Genomic DNA, 20,958 nt, shown 5'->3' with positions numbered 1-20,958 from the left:
GGTTACAGCTCTCATAGTTTAATCATTTTATTTCTAAACATTCCTGCATTGTCTCATATATAAGCTCTCAGGGAACACCTCATATCCATAACACTTGGCTTGCAACACAGACACGTGGGTCTGCTATAATTTATTTCATCAATGTTGTTTGATTTTCAGAATACATTCCTTTCTTTTATTTGGCTACATTTATTTCTAAGCATTTTTTGTTTTAAATCTTCTTGTAAGTGGATTATTTTCTGAATTTTCAGATTGTACATTATTAGTATAGAAACAAAAATTGAGTTTTGTATTTTATTTTGTATCCTTCAGTATTATTAAATTCATTTATTAGTTCCAGTGGATTTTTTTGTGGAATGTTTAGAGTTTCCTACATAGAAGATCCCGTCATCTGAAAACCTATATACTTTATTTCTTCCTTTCTAATTTGGATAATTTCAACTTGTTTTTCATGACTAATTGCTCTGAGTAGGACTTCCAGTATGATGTTGAATAGAAATGGCAAGAGTAGGCATCCTTGTCTTGTTCCAGATCTTAGGGGAAAGAGCTTTCAATTTTTCACCACTGAATATGATGTCAGCTAAAGATTTTCAGATATGGCCTTCATTGTGTTGAAGTAAATTCCTTCTGTACCTAATTTTTCCTGAATTTTTTATCAAAAAAGGGCGTTGTGTCTGTTGAGATTATCAGATGATTTTTATTCTTCATACTGTTTATATGGTGTATTACATTGCTTGATTTGTGTATATTGTACCCTGGAAATAAATCCCATTTGGTCATGGTTTATGATCCTCTTAACATTCTGTCAAATTTGCTATTATTTTGTTAAGGATTTTTGCATTAGTTTCCTTAGGCATTTATCTTCTTCTTCTTTTTTCTAGTGGTGTCTCTCTGGATTTTGATATCAGGGTAATGCTGCATGTGTGAGGCTCTGGGTCAATCCCAAGCACCAAAACCAAAATTTTGAAAGCATTACCTGATATACTTTTAAGAAAAATTTAAGAAAGATTGATAGGAATTCTTATTCTATAATTGGTAGAATTCACTTGTGAAGTCATTTGGTTCTGTGCTTTTCTTTTTGGGAAGTTTTCAATCTCCTTATTTTTTTTTTCATTGATCTGTTCAGTCTGCTCATCTCTTTTTAAGTTAGTCTTGGTAGGTTATATATTTCTAGGACTTATCCAATTCTTCCATATTGTCCACTCATTTGGCATATAACTGTTCATAATATCCTATTATGATTTTCTGTTTTGGTGGCATCAATCATAGTATTTTTCTCTAAATTTCTCAAAATAATTCTTCTTTCTGAAGGTAGTCTACCGAAGTGTTTGTCAATTTTGTTTTTCATTTCAAAGATCCAACTCTAGTTTTGTTGATTTTCCTAATAATTTATGTTGATTGGGTGATTTGTTTTTTTGGTGCTTAGGAAAGTCAAAGTCTTTACAATGCCTTCCAAGTCCTCAGCCTGCACCTGACCCTCTTTCTCCCCTCTGTACACTCACTGATCTTACTCTTTTTTAAAAACCAATCTATTTATAGCAGCACAATTCACAATAGCTAAATTATGGAACCAAATTAGATGTCCTCCAGTAGATGAAAGGATAGGGAAATTTCTCAAAATAATTTGGTTCTTCTTTTTGTAGGTAGTCTACCTAAGTGTTTGTTATAATAAGGATGGTGGAATGTGATAGACATCTGTGCTGCTATAAACACTGATGTGGCTGTGTCCCTGTATGATGTTTTTAAGTCTTTATAGCAGCACAATTCATAATAGCTAAATTATGGAACCAAGCTAGATGCTCTCCAGTAGATGAATGGATAGGGAAATTTCTCTCAAATAATTTGATTCTTCTTCTTTAATAATTTAAAAAATTATTATGTTTTTATCTTTATTATTTTCTTCTTTCTGCTAACTTTAGACTTAGTTTGTCTTTTTTTTTTAGTTATTTGATGTATAATGTTGGTCTATTCATTTGAGATCTTTCTTTCAACAATATAGATATTTACTGCCCTTATTTCCTCTTAGTACTGATTTTTCTGCATCCCATAAGTTTTGGTATTTTTATTTTATTTTCCTTTGTTTCAAGGTAGTTTCTAATTTAACTTAAAACTTCTTCTTTGACCCAATGGTGTTCAAGAATGTGTTATTTAATTTCTGTATTTTGTTTTCCTTTTGTTATTGCCTTCTAGTTTCATTTCATTTTGTTTGAAAAGGATGCTTATTTTTTTAATATTTTGTTTTTAGTTATAGTTCAACACAATACCTTTATTTTATTTTTATGTGGTGCTGAGGATCGAACCTAGCACCCCACACATGCTAGGTGAGTACTCTACCACTGAGCCACAACCCAATCCTGGATAGTTATTTTTTAAATTAAATTATTTATGTATTCTAATTGTTATAAATGATTACAGAATGCAATTCATTTCAAATTACACATATGAAGCACAATTTCTCAAGTTACTGATTGTACACAAAGTATTTTCACACCATTAGTGTCTTCATACATGTACTTAGGGTAATGATGTCTAACTCATTGCACCATCAATCCTGACCCCCCCTCCTCCTTTCCCCTCCCTCCCCTTTGCCCTATCTAAAGTTCCTCCATTCCTTCCAGACCTCCCCCTGCCAATCGCCCTTATGAGTCAGCATCCTCATATCAAAGAAAACATTCAGCCTTTGGTTTTTTGAGATTGACTTGCTTCACTTAGCATTGTATTCTCCAACCTCATCCATTTACCTGCAAATGCCATGATTTTATTCTCTTTTAATGCTGAGTAGTATTCCATTGTGTATATATACCAAAGTTCCCCTATTCATTCTTCTACTGGAGGGCACCTAGGTTGGTTCCATAATTTAGCTATTGTGAATTGTGCTGCTATAAAGAGTAAGATCAGTTTTTTAAAAAGAGTAAGATCAGTGAGTGTACACACGGGAGGAAAAGGGTTGGGTGCAGGTTGAGGGCTTGGAAGGCATTGTAAAGACTTTGACTTTCCTAAGCACCAAAAAACCCCTCAAATAACCCAATCAACAAATGGGCCAAGAACCTGAACAGACACTTCTCAGAGAGGATATACAATCAATCAACAAATATATAAAAAATGTTCCTCATCTCTAGCAATTAGAGAAATGCAAATCAAAACTACTCTAAGATTTCACCTCACTCCAGTCAGAATGGCAGCTATTATGAATACAAACAACAATAAGTGTTGGCAAGGATGTGGGGAAAAAGGTACACTCATACATTGCTGATGGGACTGCAAATTGGTGCAGCCAATATGGAAAGCAGTATGGAGATTCCTTGGAAATATGGGAATGGAACCATCATTTGACCCAGCTATCCCGCTCCTCAGTCTATACCCAAAAGACTTAAAAACAGCATACAACAGGGACACAGCCACATCAATGTTTATAGCAGCACAATTCACAATAGCTAAACTGTGGAGCCAACCTAGATGCCCTTCAGTGGATGAATGGATTAAAAAATGTGGCATATATACACAATGGAATTTTACTCAGCAATAAAAGAGATTAAAATCATGGCATTTGCAGGTAAATAGATGGCATTGAAGAAGATAATGCTAAGCAAAGTTAGCCAATCCCAAAAAACAAATGCTGAATGTTTTCTCTGATATAAGAAGGCTTATTCATAGTGGGGCAGGGAGAGGGAGCATGGGAGGAATAGACAAACTTTAGATAGAGCAGAGGAGTGGGAGGGAAAGGGACGGGGCAGGGGGTTAGCAAGGATGGTGGAATGTGATGGACATCATTATCCAAAGTACATGTATGAAGACACAAATTGGTGTCAACATACTTTATATACAACTAGAGATATGAAAAATTGTGCTGATATGTGTAATAAGAATTGTAATGCATTCTGCTGTCATTTATTTTTTTAAAATAAAGTTTTTACTTTTGTTTTTAATGCTCAAAATTTATTTTTAAAATTGAGATTGTGCTCTGAAGTCACTATCTATATGAACCTGAGAGAGAACCTCCTGGGGTGTAACATGGGCAATGTGTTAATTTGTTTTCTGTTGCTACAATCAAGCACCCAAGGCTGGGTACTTTATGAAGAAAAAAGTTTATTTGGCTCACAATTCCAGTGGCTGAAGGGTCCAAATAGCATGGCATTAGCATCCTGGCTGTTTTGCAGCATAGTAGAGAAACAGAGAACCAAGCACATGCAAAGGGTCCAGGTACATGGGATGGCCTTACTTTATAAGAACCCTCTTTAGAGAGAACTAGCTCACAACACTAGGATCAAGCCCTTCTGAGGGTGATGCCCCCAAGGACCTAATTACCTTCCACTACACTAGGCCCCACCTCTTAAAAAGTTCCACGACCAGTCAACATCTTCACACTGGGGAGGAAGCTTCTAGCACATGAACCTTTCGGAATACACTCAAGACACATCCCAACCAAAGCAGGCAGGCATCAGGGAAAAGAGTCTGCACATCCGAGCCTCTGTATCTGTGCTTGTGCTTAGTGGCTTCTGACATAGACATTTCTGAGAGCTCTGCTTAGCCTCCATGTAGTCTTATTTAGCACATGTAACTCAGACTACTCAAAGTCTCCCCTGGTGCTGGTATTGTTTTTTGTCTCTTCCCACTGGTCATTTGCTATCAGGGGCCATCAGGTAGGCCGTGGGTTGGGGGTCCCTCTCTTCCCAGTGGTGTTGGCAGGGCAGGAAGAGGTAGAGAGTGGAGGAGGTCATCTGGGGGTGCTGGTCTCACTGATCCTCTGACTGGGGTCACTGTGGGTCCTGCATGGAGCTGCTTCCATGGCCTCAGCCAGCCTCTGCTGGGAAGGTAATTGGGTGGGAGATAATCAGTCTTGCCCTCTGCCTGAAAAACTGCTATACATCCGTCATTGGATCCTTGACAACGGTGCCAAACACGCACACGGGAGGAGGCAGCCTTTTAAACACACGGTGCTGGGAGAACCGATCATCTCTATGTAGAAGAAGGAAACTAGACCCTAATCTCTCACCCTGCATAAAAATCCACTCAAAATGAATCAAAGACCTAGGAATTAGACCAGAAACTACGCAACCCCTAGAAGAAAACGTAAGGTCAACAGTTCAGCTTTGGGGCACAGACAATGACTTTCTCAATTGGACTCCTAAAGCTCAGGAAGTAATGTCAAGAGTTAAGAAACTGGGCAGCATCAAATTCTGCAAGGCAAAGGAAACAATTAGGAACATGAAGGGAGAAGCTACAGAATGAGAGAAAAAATTTTTGCTAGCTACTATTCTAACAGAGGATTAATATCTAGAATATATAAAGAACTCAGAAAACTTTATATTAAAAAAAATCAAATAACCCAATAAATGGGAAAATGAATAAATCATTTCTCAAAAGAAGAAATACAAATTGCCAACAAATATATGAAAAAAATATTCAACAGCATTAGCAAACGCAAATCAGAACTGCGCTGAGATTTCATCTCACACCCATCAGAATGGTCTTCATCATCAAGAATACAAATAATAATGAATGCTGGAGAGGATGTGGAGAAAGAGGAAGTGTAAATTAGTACTCTCACTGTGGAAATCAGTATGGAGGTTCCTCAAACATCTAGGAGTGGAGCCACCATATGACCCAGCTATACCACTCCTTGGTATTTATCCTAATGAATTAAAGTCATCATACTACAGTGATACACGCATACACCCATGTGTATAGCGGCACAATTCACAATAGCCAAACTATGGAACGAGCCTATGTCCATTAGTAGATGAATGGACAAAGAAAATGTGGTATATGAGTACACAATGGAATTGTATTCAGCCATAAAGAAAAATTAAATTATGGCATTTGCAGGAAAATGGACAGAATGTAGAGACCATTGTGTTAAGAAATATAAGTCAAACTGAAAGTCAAGGTTGTGACATCATGAAGTCAAACAACAACAAGTGCTGGCGAGGATGTGGGGAAAAAGGTACTCTCATATGTTGCTGGCGGGACTGCAAATTGGTGCAGCCAATTTGGAAAGCAGTATGAAGATTCCTTGGAAATCTGGGAACGGAACCACCATTTGACCCAGCTATTCCTCTTCTCAGACTGTACCCAAAATACCTAAAAACAGCATACTACAGGGACACAGCCACATCAATGATTGTAGCAGCACAATTCACAATAGCTAGACTGTGGAACCAACCTAGATAACCTTCAATGGATGAATGGATAAAAAAATGTGGCACATATACACAATGGAATATTACTCAGCACTAAAAAATAACATGATCATGGCATTTGCAGGGAAATGGATGGCATTAGAGCAGATTATGCTAAGTGAAGTTTGACTTATATTTCTTAACACAATGGTCTCTACATTCTGTCCATTTTAAAAAACAAATGCCGAATGTCTTCTCTGATATAAGGGGGGTGACTCAAAATGGGGTAGGGAAGAAGAGCTTGAGAAGAAGATTATCACTAAATAGGGAGGGAAAGGTAGGGAGAAGGGGAATTGCATGGAAGATGGAAGGAGACCCTCATCGTTATACAGAATACATGTATGACAATATGAGAAAAAAAAAGAAGTGTGTCACATTAGATTGGGTAGAGAGAAGTGATGGGAGGGGAGGGGAGGGGAAGGGAGGAAAGGAAGGTCAGCAGAATAAAATACACATTAGTATTGCTGTATGTATACCGTGATTGCATGACCAATGTGATTCTGCAACCTGTACACTCAGAAAACATGAGAAATTATACCCCATCTGATTCAAAAGTATGATATGTCAAGATCACTGTACTGTCATGTGTAACTAATCAAAGCAAATTAAAAAAAAAGAAATATAAGTCAAACTGAAAGTCAAGGTTGTGTGTTTTCTCTCATATGTGGAAGCTAGAGAGGAAAAAGAAAAGAAAGGTGGGAGGGGGTCTCATGAAAATTGAAGGGAGATCAGTATAGAGGAAAGGGACCAAAAGAAGGAGAGGAGAGAAAGGAGAGGTATTGGGGAATGATGTTGGCTAAGTTATATTGTACAAATATGTAACAACAAATCCTACCATTATGTACAACTATAATGCACCACTAAAAATATGCAGAAATTAAAAAAAAAAGAAAAGGTGATTGTGTCCATTTGTCCTGGGACCACTGACACAAAGCCTGTAAGGAGGGAGAGGAGATGGGACTTGAGAGTGAAGAGCCTAGTCCCTAGGGTGCCACCCCTGGGGCTGTGGCTGGGCTGGACTCAGGGGTTGAGGCAGGCCCAGCTCAGGGTGCTACAGGGCTAGCCTGTGGGCAGGGTGAGGGTGGCTGCATCTGTGCAAAAAGTGAAGTGGGAGAGCAGGATTGGGGTCCAGGTCTCAGTGGAGAGATCTCAGAGCACTGTCCCTGCCCACAGCTGGGCAGGGCTCTCAGGCACTGTCATTTGTGTAGGTCTTGTGCAAATGTGACCCTGTCATGTCAAAGGGCTCCTTGTGGCTCTGAGCAGGGCTTATCTCCCGGGGTTCATGACATTTCTCAGGGCTTCCCCTCTGCCCTCCTACCTGAAGCAAGGTGGGCTCTGGCCCTCAGGGTCTGATATGACCAGGTCCCAGAACTTTTGCCACCACCAACATTTTACACCAGATATCAAAATGTAGGCTCAAGCCAGGCATGGTGATAATCCTGTAATCCCATAATCCCAGTGGCTCAGGAGGCTGAAGCAGGAGGATCATGAGTTCAAAGCCAGCCTCAGTAATGGCGAGGCCCTAAGCAACTCAGTGAGACCCTATCTCTAAATAAAATACAAAAAAGGGCTGGGGATGTGGATCAATGGTCGAGTGCCTCTGAATTCAATCTCTGGTACCAAAAAAAAAAAAAAAGTAGATTCAGATCCAGGAGGTCTAGGAAGGTGCTGAAATGTGGTATTCTTTATAGGCTTCCAGGTGATGTTGTTGCTACCAGCCTACAGACTACACTTTGAAAGGTTCAAATGCAACTACATAGAACAGCCTTGTTAAAAGGTGTTTGCATTTGCCCAGGAGGTGATGGAGGCCAATGGAAATCATTGACTTCACCAAGAGTTGATTCGCTGGGAAAGTCAAAATTCACCAATTTAAATGCTAATCTCATTCAAACACCTTTTCCCTTAGAGCAGGAGCCCCACTGACAAGGGACCTGACCTGTAGACCCTTGGTGACTCCCCTAGCCAGGGAGCCCCAGTGGGCATGAGCTTCCCATGCAGGAGCCTTGGCACAGAGGAAGAGGCTTAGGAAGCTGGTAAGTAATACTGGTCCATTCATTCACATACCCCCTAGAAAGCCCCGCCTGCTGTGTGTAAATCCTAGTGCTAGATGCAAAAATGGATTGCAAAATGAATTGAAAAGCCCCCTTCTCTCTCTCGCAGTTCCAAGTCTAATGCAAGTATTCTTAACCACGGGACCCTTCTCTCACCATATATCCCCTACTCCCTGCTGGTCAGAAGCATCCCAATCCTGCCCCATCCCTTGAACTCAAGCTCTCTGGGGAATCTTGTTCTGCAGGGACTCAGCCACTGTCTACAGCCCCTTGAGCCTACAAGAACATCCCCCACAGACCCAAGATGTCCTTGGGGAACTGGGGAACAGGGGCCAAGAGTTGTCCCACCTGGGGCCCTGGAGGTGGGGCCAAGACAGCCCCTGTGATGGGAAGCAGTTGAGCTCAAATCCTGACCACAGCAAAACAGTTAGCAGATGTTTCTCCGGGAAAGACCCTTAGAGTTAACGGCCATGGGCCCTGCAGGGGGACAGGCTGGGGGCAGGGACCAAAGCCTTCAGGGCAAGGACTGACTACATAGACCTGTGTGGGTGCATTTGAGTGGCCGCTGCCAGCAAGAGGACCAGGGGCATCCTCTCCAGGAAACCCACACAGCTCTTGGGGCCAGAAGTGCCTTTGTTCCTGACGACGGATGAAACCCAGGACAGGCCAGATGGGCACTGTCCCTGGGGGGGCTATGCCTTGGCCCCAGGCAGTGCAGGGCCCTTCTGCAGCTATTGCTTCTGGGCCTGGCTGTAGGTGCCCAGGATCTTCTGCCCCCAACAGCAGTACCATGGAGCAGGGATCCAGGCCTCAGAGCCCGAGCAGGAAGCAGCCCCTCCAGCCTGCAGAAACTGTGGGGCAGGTAATGGGCCACGTGTGTTGTGGGGGACCCTATTGTTCTGGACAGGAATGAATGACCAGAGGGGTGGGAAGGAAGGAGCAGCCTGAGACAGGATCCTGGTCAGGTTCTCTGCCAGGGCTGCTTGTAATACTTATTACTTTTAAATGTTGTGTTAAGATACTTTTTATCTTGACTTGTCAGTCTTCTGGCTCTCCTTAAATTATGCATCAAGGCAAGTGGCTCACTGGCTTCCTCCCAGTCCTTTGAGTAAGGCAGATAAGGAGGTGCTGGTAATGTCTGTGGCAGGTGGCAGGTGGTGGCAGTCCAGAGCACTAGCTGGTGTTGCAGGTGATGCCTTCCACATAGTCCCCAGGTAATCAGACCCTCAGCGAATGTCCGTCCCTTTCTCCAGGAGCTCAAGTCCTCCCAGGGAAAATCCCAGGGTAGGTTATGTGTGGGGCGCAGCATGTCCCAATTTATGATATGACCTGAGCCCCCTCCCCTCTGTTTGTGGTGGAAAGTCCGTGGACAAAATACTGAGTATCTGATCCATTTATGACACTCTCTGGTACAACACCACTGGTGGCTGCTAATCATTGAAGGGGAAGAACCTCCCCCTCAGTGGCCCCTCAAGGCAGGATCTGCTGTTATTCCCTTTTTACAGATGAGGGTAGAGGTCAGAGAGGTGAGAAGTGGGGTGAGCTACCTAAGGTCACACAGATCATGGGCAAAGACCCCAAGACCTGAGCTTGATTCATCCAGCTCTTTGCTGTTTCCTTCCTATAAGCTGGTGGAGTTGATGAGTTCACCTAAGCGAGGAATTCTAATTGGGCAAGGACCGTACAGTCTAGTACCTGCCCAGAGGATGTAGGGTTGTCATAGTGAGAGGCTCCAACTGGATGAGCTGGCTCTCTGCTACATTAGGAGTTCTACCATGGAGGTTGGGTCAGCACCTGTGGTATGGCCAGGGTGAGGGACTCAACGTACTGCAGGGACTGTTGAGCAAACAGTCCCAATCAGGGTCAGGTTCTCTGCCAGGGCTGGTTTTCTGAAGGAACAAGATTTACCCCAACTCACAGTGACAGGAGACCCAGCGAGATGATAGTCACAGGTGTGTTGCCTGCAGGACAGAGACTGACCTAGAATAGAAAACAGGTAGAGGATTCCACCTGGGAAAGGGTATTGCAGGTGTAGAACTCTCAGGAAACTCCTGGTGGTTGGCAGGGCTGCATCTGGTGGGTCTTGGGATGAAGGTAGTCTGAGAGGAGGCTGGGCAGAAAGCCAGGCCCAGACCCAGAGGTCCTATCCTGGGAGCACACACTTCATCTGGGAGAGTCCTGGGGAATATTTACAAGGGAGCAACATGACTAGACTTAAATGGGTGGGCAAGGTGGGGATCTGGAATTCGGGAGACTCCAGGGAGGATTTTGTGGTGCCCAGGCAGAATTTAATAGATAAAGGGTCAGATCCAGAAGGTAAAGGAAATACAACAGGGAGAAGCAAGAACTACCCATTTCTCTCTCTCTCTCTCTCTCTCTCTCTCTCTCTCTTTCTAGGGGAGTCTTGCTAAGTTGTCCAGGCTGGCCTAGAACTCAGGATCCTCTCACTTCAGCCTCACAAGTAGCTGTGATTATAGTTGTGTGCCACTGCTCCTCACCCCCTGATGTCTTGATGGGCAGTTAAGAAAGTGCGTGACCATATTGGCAGGTTCTGTATTTTAAACAAAATGGTCCAAGAGAAGGAGTATTCTGCAAATAATACTGTGAGGGGAGTGAGGGCTTGGCTTAGTCTTCTCCAAGAATGTTCTCTTACTGATTTATCTGTAAACATTTCCTGGGAGTTAGACCTGGGGAAACAGAGAGGGTGGGCCTGAGCCAAGGGGACCTGACTAGTCTTGGGGACAGACCAATGGTCCTGTTCAGGGGCAATAAAGGAGGAGGTTATTCTTTCTACGTTGTGGATGCCCAATCAGGTCTCACAGGTGGAGGGGCTCTGGCTGGTGATAGGAGCACCATGCGAAAACAGCAGTGGGCAGAGTGTGGAACATGGGCTCCAACTGCAGGAGGGAGCTCCCCATGGGCAGGGGCTGTGGCTTGCAAAGTTCCTGAACTCCCAGCCTTTGTCTTGCAGTCCAGGAGCAGGAGTTGGAAGGATTTAAACAGGGGGCGGCCAGGGTCGGACTTGCATTTTGAAAATGTTGACTTACGATGAGAGGCTGGTGAGAAGCCAATTCCAGGAACCAGTCAAAGGTAGAAGACAGAGACAGGGTGGTGGCAGGGGTTCAGAGAAGTGGGTTGGGACCACAGCCTACACCTGGGAAAGGGGATGAGGCGCAGGTCCAGGCAGTGACCAGTTGCCAAGATTCCTATGAATGTAGTGAATTTTCTAATTTTTATTTTTCAGAAGACCATTTTTTTTTTTTATTCACAGCAGTCAGTCCCCTGATCCCCTGAGATTTACTTATTTTTTCACATGCTCAATGTGTTCATTCCATCCCAACACATTTCACTCATGTTACAACTCCATCCTGGAATTTCCAAAAGTCTCATGCTATTATACTATTAACTCAGTCCAAAATCTCAGTTAAATGTCATCAGTTCAAAAGTCTCAAATCTCATTTTTTTAATCATATGAGGATGATACTCTGCATATGATACATCTTAAGGCAAAATTCCTCTCCATCTGTGAATGTCTTTCTTGTTTTTCTTCTTTCTCTCTTTCCCTCCTTCCCTCACTTTCTCCATCTTACACCTTTATTACATTGGTGGGACAGGCAGGCACAGAACACCAGTTTTATATATTCTGGGTTAAGTTGGAGAGAAAATGGGAGGAAAAAAAGAAGCCACAAATATCAGACAATATCAGAAATTCAGTCAGGCAAATTTCATTACATTTTAAAGACTGGTAATAGTTTTCTAGGATTTGCAACTCTACCTCTGGTCTTGAGGCTTTGGCCTCTGGACTTACATAGTTCTACCCTCAAAGTTATTTTTCCTTTTATACGAAGGGTAGCACATATTTGCAGCTGAGTAGTTTCATCAGCTACTTTCCTGATTGTAGAAGTTTGAAGGTACAACAGGCTTCTTTAATTTTAGACTTAGAGAGTGAATTTAAAGCTAGAATACTAGAACCCTGACTGGGAAGGAGTGGTCTTTCTCATGGACTGTCAGAGGGAGGCTGCATTTCTGGAACCAATAGCACTGTCTATGATTTATAAAATTTTATGATTTATAAAATGTGTATTCCTTTTAATCAAGAAAAGATTCTATAAATGTATCTTGAGGGAATAATTAAAACTACCATTAAATATTATAAATGTGTCCGTGGGGAAAACAGTGGAAACAAATTGTCAAAGGATAGGGGAGGCAAAAATAAACTATGGTACTTCCATGGTAGGGAATACTAAACAGTTATTGAATATAATGTTTTTTTGAGGTCTGTAATGACATAAAGATTTCGAAACAAACTGCAATATGTCCTACTACCTATTTTATTTTAATGTACACAAAGTAAAATTTATTCTTTTTGGTATAGCAAAAATTAGTATAAATTTAGAAAGAACAACAGACTCATGTATCCACCACTTCAATCAAATACAGAATATTTCTATCACACCCGTCCCTGCGATTTCCCTTTGTCCCTTTGTAGTCAAATACCATAACCATGGTATCGAGTTGTCTCTTTTTGACCCTATGGTTTTGCCTTTTCTAGAATATTGTATCAGTGGAATCATACAGTTTGTAAAGTGTGTGTGTGTGTGTGTATTCTGTAAATAGTCTCTCTGTGTGTTTTACTGGGAATTTAACCCAATGCTTTACATATCCTAAGCACATGCTTTACCTCAGAGCAATATCCCCATCCATGTTCTATAAATGGAATCATGCAATATGTATCCTTTTGGAACTGACTTGTTTTCCCCTCCTTAGTCTAATTTTCTGGATATGCATCCAGGTGGTCGGATGTATCACAGGTTTTTTTTTTCCTTTTTTTTTCTGAGTAGGATTCCAGCTATGAACCCTTTGGATCTGTGCTCAGTATAACACCTTTGCAATTCATCCATGTTGAATCTTTACAGTATTTGTCCTTTATCAATATTTTGTTACTTTTTTGCTAGGTAATATTTCATGTATGAATACTTCACGATTTGTTTAACCATTCACCAGTTGAAGGATATTCGGATTGTTTTCTATTTGGGGAAATGATAAATAAAGTTGGCATAAATATTTGCATACAAGTTTGCTTTTAAACCTAAGTTTTCATAGATACCTAGGAGTAGGGTTTGCTTTGGGTGTATTTATTAGAAACTGCCCCTGACAGCCACTAATCTGCTTTCTGCCTCCATGGTTTTACCTATTCTGGATATTTCATATAGAAGGAAGCATACAATATATGGTCTTTTGAGTCTGGCTTATTTAACTTAGCATAATGTTTTCAAGGTTTACCCATGTGTAGTAGGTGTCAACACTTCATTTTTTTATGAACAAATAATGTTCCATTAAATGGCTATATCACACTTTGTTTATGCATTCATTAGTCAATGGACCTTGGAGTAATTTCCACTTTTGGTTATTGAGATTTGTGCTTTTATTAACATTTGTGTACAAGTTTTTGTTTTAATACTTGTTTTCAATTCTTTTGTGTATATGCCTAACAGCAGAATTGCTGGGTCATATGATGACTTTGTATTTAACTTTTTGAGGAACCACCAAAATAATATTCATAGAGATTGTACCATTTTACATTCTCACTAGCAATGTGCAAAAGTTATAATCTCTCTAAATCCATGTAAATACTTGTCATTAAAAAATTCATAGCCATCCTACAATCTATGAAATGGCATCTCATGGCAGTTTTGGTTTTAAAATCAATCCAATTATTTTTGAAAATAAAAATTGTGATTATAAGTAAATCACTTTTATTGGCTGGCTTCAGAAATCATTAGAATCTTTATAGTATTTGTCCTTTCTGTCTAGTAACAGGGCTTGTATCTCTTGCGTACTTTTTTAAATTTTAAAAATAGTTTTATTCATGTGGGTTTTGCATCCATCTCCCTTCCTCCCTCTCTCTCTTCCTTCTTTCATCTTTCTCTCTTTCTCTTTCTTCTTGATCTCTTCTCTTTTTTTTGAGATGGAATTTTGCTGTTTCCCAGGCTGCTTTTCAACCCTTGGGCTTCAGAATCCTCCCACCTGTCTCCTGAGTAGCTGGGACTACAGGCACACACCACCATGCCCGGTGGTTTTGGATATTTCTTATTAAGCTATTCTTAGGTGTTTTTTATTCTATTGCTACTGAGAATGCAATTTACCCCATTACACAACCTAATTCACTATTGATTATGAAAAGAAAGTTGCCATTTTTCCCCCAGTCCTGGGGATTGAACTCAAGGAGGCTCTACTGCTGAGCTATGTCCACAAGTTTTCCCATGGCCCAGCTGGACCATGTAGAACCTATGCCCGTTTCATTTTTATATTTTGAGATAGGGTCTTATAATTTGCCAAGGCTGGCCTCAAACTTGTGATTCTTCAGCCTCAGACTCTGAGTTGCTGGGATTATAGATGAATGACATAGCGCCCAGCAAAAGTCACCAATTTTAATATACTGATTTCTTATTTCATTTAGTAGTCTTTCAACCTGATATCTTTATTTCTAATATTGATACTCCAAGTTTATCTTATTGCATTGTTTAGAACCTCCAGAATGATATAAATGAAAGTGACAAAGGATGTTATGGCTTGTTTTCAGACTTTAATGAGCATGCATGTAATATTTCATAGTCAAGAGTGATTATTGCTTGCATGGTGGTGTAGCTCAGTGGTTGACCACTTGCTAGCACATGCAAGGCCCTGGGTTCCATCCCTAGCAGCAAGTATATCTTCTAGTCATAGCTTAATAATCGTTTCTTTTTGTTTTTGGGAAATAGATTTTGGATGAATGTTAACAGGTTTTAATTGTTAATTATTTTATTATGTTTTTGTCTCGCTTAATTAAAAACTATTTTCAAAAATTTTCTGTGACACCAATGAAACTTAATGTTATGCTAAGTGAAATAAGGAGACTCAAAAGGACAATGACTATATAATTTCACTCATATGAGGTACTTAAACAGTAGGCAAATTCATACAGATGGAAAGTATAGTAGAGGTCACAAGGGACAGGTGGCAGGCGGTGGGGGATAAGTTATTACTTAACGGGTACAGAATTTCTATTTAGAGAGATGAAAAAGTTCTAGAGATGGGTGGTGGTGATGGTTCCACAACAATGCACTGAACTAGACAGTTAAAAATGGCGAAAGTGGAAACTTATAAGCTATATATGTTTTACCACAATTTTTTTAAAAAAGGAAATGTAACAAGCAGGAGAGAGATGGAATGATAAATATTGTAGCTTTTATTTTTCATTTTTTTTGTGGTACTGGGGACTGAACCCTACCACTGAGCTACATCCCCAGCCCTTCTTTGTTTTCTGTTTTAAGACCAGCTCTCACAAAATTGCCCAGGCTGGCCTTAAACTTGTGATCTTTGTGCTCCAACTTAATATAATACTTTTTTTTTTAACTGATTTTTTTTGTACCAGGGATTGAACCCAGGGGTACTTAACCACTGAGCCACATTTTCTTATTTTGAAGCAGGGTCTTTCTAAGTTGCTTAGGGCTTCGCTAAGTTGCTGAGGTTGGCACTGAATTCACAATTCTCCTACCCCAGCAGGCATGTACCATCATGCCTGGCCAACCTAATATAAACTTTTAAAATGCACTTCTGCATTGCTTGTATAATATTTTTAAAATCTTAAAAACAAAAAAGGATTTTTAAGCAAAAAGTTGTGTATTTGCCTCCTACTGCTTACTGGATGAGCTCTAAGGTGGAAATGCAACCTCCTGATAGAGATGCATGCATCCAGTTAGTACCAACTCAATGTTGCATCTTTGTAAGAAATTGATTTGCTGATTAAAATCAGCAAAGGCAAAACCTAGATCTTCTTGTAGATTTGGAGTCTCAGAGAGTCATTTTAGTTTTCTTAATATTTCAGCTTTAGTTTAACTTCAAAAAGGGTGTTTAGATGCAGCATCTAAGGACAGAGAGGTCATTTTACTGTGGGAGGCCACAGTAAAATTACATTAATTACAACTGATTTACTGTGGTCTGAATCTATAGTGACTCTAGTTTTCCAGCCTGGGGAGCAAGAGTGTTTATGGTCATTGTGATAAGACAGCAAGAGAGCTGGGTAGACGAAGGGTGTAAATCTCATTTAAACATGATTTTGAGCTTCCTGTTGGGCCTCTGGCTGAAGACGGTCAGTAGGCAATTCAGGGGGAGCCAAGGTGGTTTTCAGCTGAGATCGTCTTGAGGCTTACCATATGGACAGTGGTTGGACTGCATAGTGTGAGATGATGGAGGATGGCAGTGGTGGGTCTGGGGACTAGAATTCAGGCATGGTCCATGGAGAAAGGGAAGCCAGAGAAGGAGGAGATACCCCAGGAAGAGAGTTTTTTTAAAAAATTATTTTAGATATACATGACAGTATATTTTGACATATTATACATACATGGAGAATGGTTTATTCTAATTAGGATCCAATTCTTGTACATGATGTGGTATTTCACTAGTCATGTGTTCATACATGAACATAGGGAAGTTATGTCTGATTCATTCTACTGTCTTTTCTATTTCCATATCCCCTCCCTTCCCTTCATTCCCTTTGTCTAATCCAGTGAACTTCTATTCTTTCTTCCTCCTTCTTATTGTGTGTTAGCATCTGCGTATCAGAGAGAACATTTGGCTTTGGTGTTTTGGGATTGGCTTATTTCACTTAGCATGATAGTCTCCAGGGCCATCCATTTACCAGCAAATGCCACAATTTCATTCTTCTTTATGGCTGAGTAATATTCCATTGTGTATATATACAATATTTTCTTTATCCAAACATCTGTTGAAGGGCATCTAGGTTGCTTCCATAGTTTTGCCATTGTGAATTGCGCTGCTATAAACGTTGATGTGGCTGTGTCAGAGTATTATGCTGGTTTTAAGTCCTTTGTGTATATACTGAGGAGTGGGATAGCTGGTTCAAATGGTGGTTTCATTCCACGTTTTCTGAAGAATCTCTATACTGCTTTCCAGAGTAATTGCACCAATTTTGGAAAGAGGGAGGACCTCGTGCTGCATCCTTCAGAGATATCCAGTACAACAGGGATGGGGAAGGGACCTTGGATTTAACAATGATGAGGGCCTTATAGGCCTTAACCTGAGAGGTGTCAGAGGGAGATGGGATTGAGAGCCAAGGGGATTCTGCCACATCTTCAGCATGTGAAACAGTGCCTGGTGCAAACGGGCTGAAGAATGGATGGATAGATGAATGGATAAACAGATGGATGGACCAATGGATGTAAAGATATATGGGTCTGTGCTCAGAGAGATGACTAGATAGATGGGTGGGAAAAAGTGCCCTGAAAGATCAGAGAAGGCCTCAGGAATGAGACGGGACTGAGCTGCGTCTTTGAATAGGAATGAAAGCCGAGGGGTCTCCACATAGGAGCACCTTAAGTCAAGAATGACTCAGTGCTTGTGGGTCCAGGGAGGAAGCTAGCCCAGATAGACCATGGGAAACTTGTGTAAAGGAGACTCAGAGGCCCTAAGATGACCCAGTGCAGTACTCCTTGCCATTCCACACCCACCCGAGAAGGCACATCACTCAGGGGCTTGCTGAGTACTTACTGTGCCCAATGTTGTAATCGTCATCAACCATCTCAGAGATGGGGGAGGTGAGGGCAAAAGTGGGGTGACTCTGAGGCCATGGATGACACTTGCTTGGGACAACGGGACAGGCCTCTGGGGAGCTGGCTGATAGCCCACCTGCCTTCCACTGGGGTCATAGCTCACTCTATTCTCATCATTCCCAGCAGGTTCCCACTCCAGCCTGGCCCCCAGGGGGCAGGCCCCAGATGCTGGTTCCATGGGTTTTGGTTTGAGCCTCAGTCACCGTGGTTCATCTTTGGTGGTGGAACCCAACTCACTGTCCTAGGTAAGTGACTCTCACAGCCTTTCCCAACCTTCCCACCCCTTTGCTGTTTTAGGACTGTTCATTATCTTTTTCTTGGATTTTTCCCCCCTCTGCCCTCCCCAGACTTAAGGTTTTATCCATTATCTTTTTTCATGGAGTGTGGAGGTGGTGGGTGATCTTTGGGTAACCATCGGGAAGGTCCCAAACAGAATGCTAACAGTGAGATACAGCCTGCCCAGGGTCCTGGGCTGGGGGTTTAGTCAGGGATGGGGCTCTTTCCCTTCTTCTAGGGTATTTGCCAAGTGGAGGCTAGGGGCCAAGTCTAGTGAGGTGAGGGAAACCAGGCCTTAAAGAGAGTTCTTGGGCCTCCAGCATCTGGACTGAGGGCAGATGCTCATCTCATCCAGGCCAGGAGACCACATAGGAGGCCCAGAAATATGGCTGGGACTGTGACCCCAGACTGTGGGACTCAAGAGGTCATCCCAAGTATAGACCATCAGAGGGCAGGGAGAGGCGTCTGACTCACTCTAGGCTCTAGTTCTTTGGACCTCTGCTGGGCCATGGAGACATGGACTTAGAGATGGGGCAGATGAATCAGAGTCTGGCCTTCCCAGTATGGCCATTAGGGCAGACACTCATTTGTTCCTGAAACCCTTTACCTCTGGGGCCTTATGTCTCACTTGTCCGTGAGTCAGCCTACCACCTTCCTTGAGGGGCACATTTAAATGAGGGATGGTGAAATGAATGGGGGGAGTGTTCGAGATACCTGACTTCCAGGTAAAATTAGGAGTTGTCAGAGGCTGCTGGGGTGAGTGCAGGGCTGCTATATCTCATAGTCTGCCCCAAGAACATAACCAAGACGAAGGGTCTTTGTGATCAGGCCAGTGGAGACAGGGGAGACACTAGTGTTGGAGGAGCCCTCAGGGATTGTCTGGTTAGAACCAACACTTGCCAGCAGAGTTGAGTGGACTGGCCTGGAGCTTCCTGTCCTCTCAGAGGATAGGCTCTGCTTCATCCCTCCACCCATCCCCGTGTAGTGGGCATAGGCTTGGGACCTCCACACATACATTAGGACCATCCTTCTAGGCTGAATGGGGACCCCCACTTCACAGCAGAGGCTCTGGACACTGGAAGAATAAATGGAGGTGGGACCCTGGACTGGGATGAGGGCTTAGTTGCTGAGGGTTAGATTCCAAACTCAGACTCCAGAAACCAAGGGGGAGGGAGCACAGTCTGTCCTGGGGGCTGCAAGAGGAGGGACTGGGTCAGGTAGAGGTAACCTGGGAGAGGTAAATTGGGAAGAACTTCCAGGAATATTCAGAGGTGTCAAGTGGAAAGGCGGAGGGAAGGAGGGTCCTCAGTTGGACAAGATGGCCACACTGTGAATGGTCATAGAGATTTTAGGAGTGTGTGTGTTGATCCCAACACTTAAAATCTCTTCTAGTGACTCATACTCCCTCTTCTATTCATACAGACCAGCCCAAATCTGCTCCCTTGGTCACTCTGTTCCCACCCTCCTCTGAGGAGCTCCAGGTCAACAAAGCCACACTGGTGTGTCTGATGAATGACTTCTACCCGGGCACTGTGATGGTGGCCTGGAAAGCTAATGGCACCACCATCACCCAGGGTGTGGAGACCACCCAGCCCTCCAAACAGAGAAATAACAAATACACGGCCAGCAGCTACCTGACTGTGACACCTGACCAGTGGATATCTCGTGGCACATACACCTGCCAGGTCACACATGAAGGGAGCACTGTAGAAAAGAATGTGTCTCTTGCAAAGTGTTCTTGGTCTTCAACCCTCACCCCATATGCAGAGACCTAGAACTGAAAAACTCTGGGGAGGGGTCCCCCCTCCTACCCTTAACATCCCAAGCCCTTTCCCTGCAACCAATAAATGCTCAATAAAAGGTTCCATTGTCAATCAGAAATTCTACTCTATCTTATATTTCATATGCAATCCTCCCCAGAAGTTTTAGGGTGGTAAGGAAGAATCTTAGTACACACTGGGAAAGTAGCTCTGGGGGAGAGTTTCATGGTCTCTTAGAGGCAACACCAGGCAACAGTCATCTGTCCCTCTGTTCTCTTTTCCTCCATTTCTGCCCCCACCGCAAAACAGGGTCCTCCACTCCCTGCCTCCTTTCTAGATGGATTTGTCTGGGCCAGAATCTCCTGAGTTACATTCTCTCCCTGCCCTGTTCTGAGGGGATGAGGCTTAAAAACATTAATGGCCCAAGGTCGTACCCCAGTTCAGAGCTGGGATTAGAATCCAGGTACTGAGTTCAGTCCCTTTACATATAAACACCAAAGTTCTGTGCTTCTCCTGGTTTGGATTTACCCACCCACCAAACCATCCATCCATTCACTCACTCAAATACCTGCTCAATCATGCACCCACAATTCACCCACTCACTACATGCATTGGCCCATCGCCTCCTTCTCCTCCCCCTTCTCTTTTCCTTTCTCCTTCCTTTCCTTCTTTTCTTTCTTCATTTAATTGGGAGCTTTATATGTATCAAATACCAGGCAGGGGATGAGATGAGGTAAAGAGTGTGGAAAACTTGCAAGGGGCTGCTTGTCTTTGGAGCAGTAGCTTTTCCTTGGCTAATGTGCGTCCCCAAAGGGGTGAGTGAGTAAGAGCCCTTCAAATCAGGTCCTTCAGCATTCTGTTACCCAGGATGAGACTCAGGGAAAATTTGGAGAGGCAGATGATCTTACAAGGTTGGGGAAGGAGGGAGGAGTATGGTGAGCACAGGGAGAAACAATTAGGGGATGCTCTGTAAGTTGTTCACGAACAGATTGACCTTGTCAAGAGCTCCATAGCTGTTATGTGGAGAGCAGTCTGCAGAGTCTGAAAGTGGAAGGTGGATCATCTGTGAGGTGGCCACTGA

The 20,958-nt window shown here is 42.5% G+C and overlaps 1 pseudogene; it reads left to right on the top strand.

Moving 5' to 3' along the window:
- The first annotated feature begins 8,710 nt into the window (after positions 1–8,710).
- On the top strand, positions 8,711–19,972 carry LOC139703275 (immunoglobulin lambda-like polypeptide 5; annotated as a pseudogene).
- Positions 19,973–20,958: the final 986 nt, after the last annotated feature.

This window comes from Marmota flaviventris, chromosome X (assembly GCF_047511675.1).
Source record: "Marmota flaviventris isolate mMarFla1 chromosome X, mMarFla1.hap1, whole genome shotgun sequence".
NCBI lineage: Eukaryota > Metazoa > Chordata > Mammalia > Rodentia > Sciuridae > Marmota > Marmota flaviventris.
This window is presented reverse-complemented; position numbering and strand designations above follow the sequence as displayed.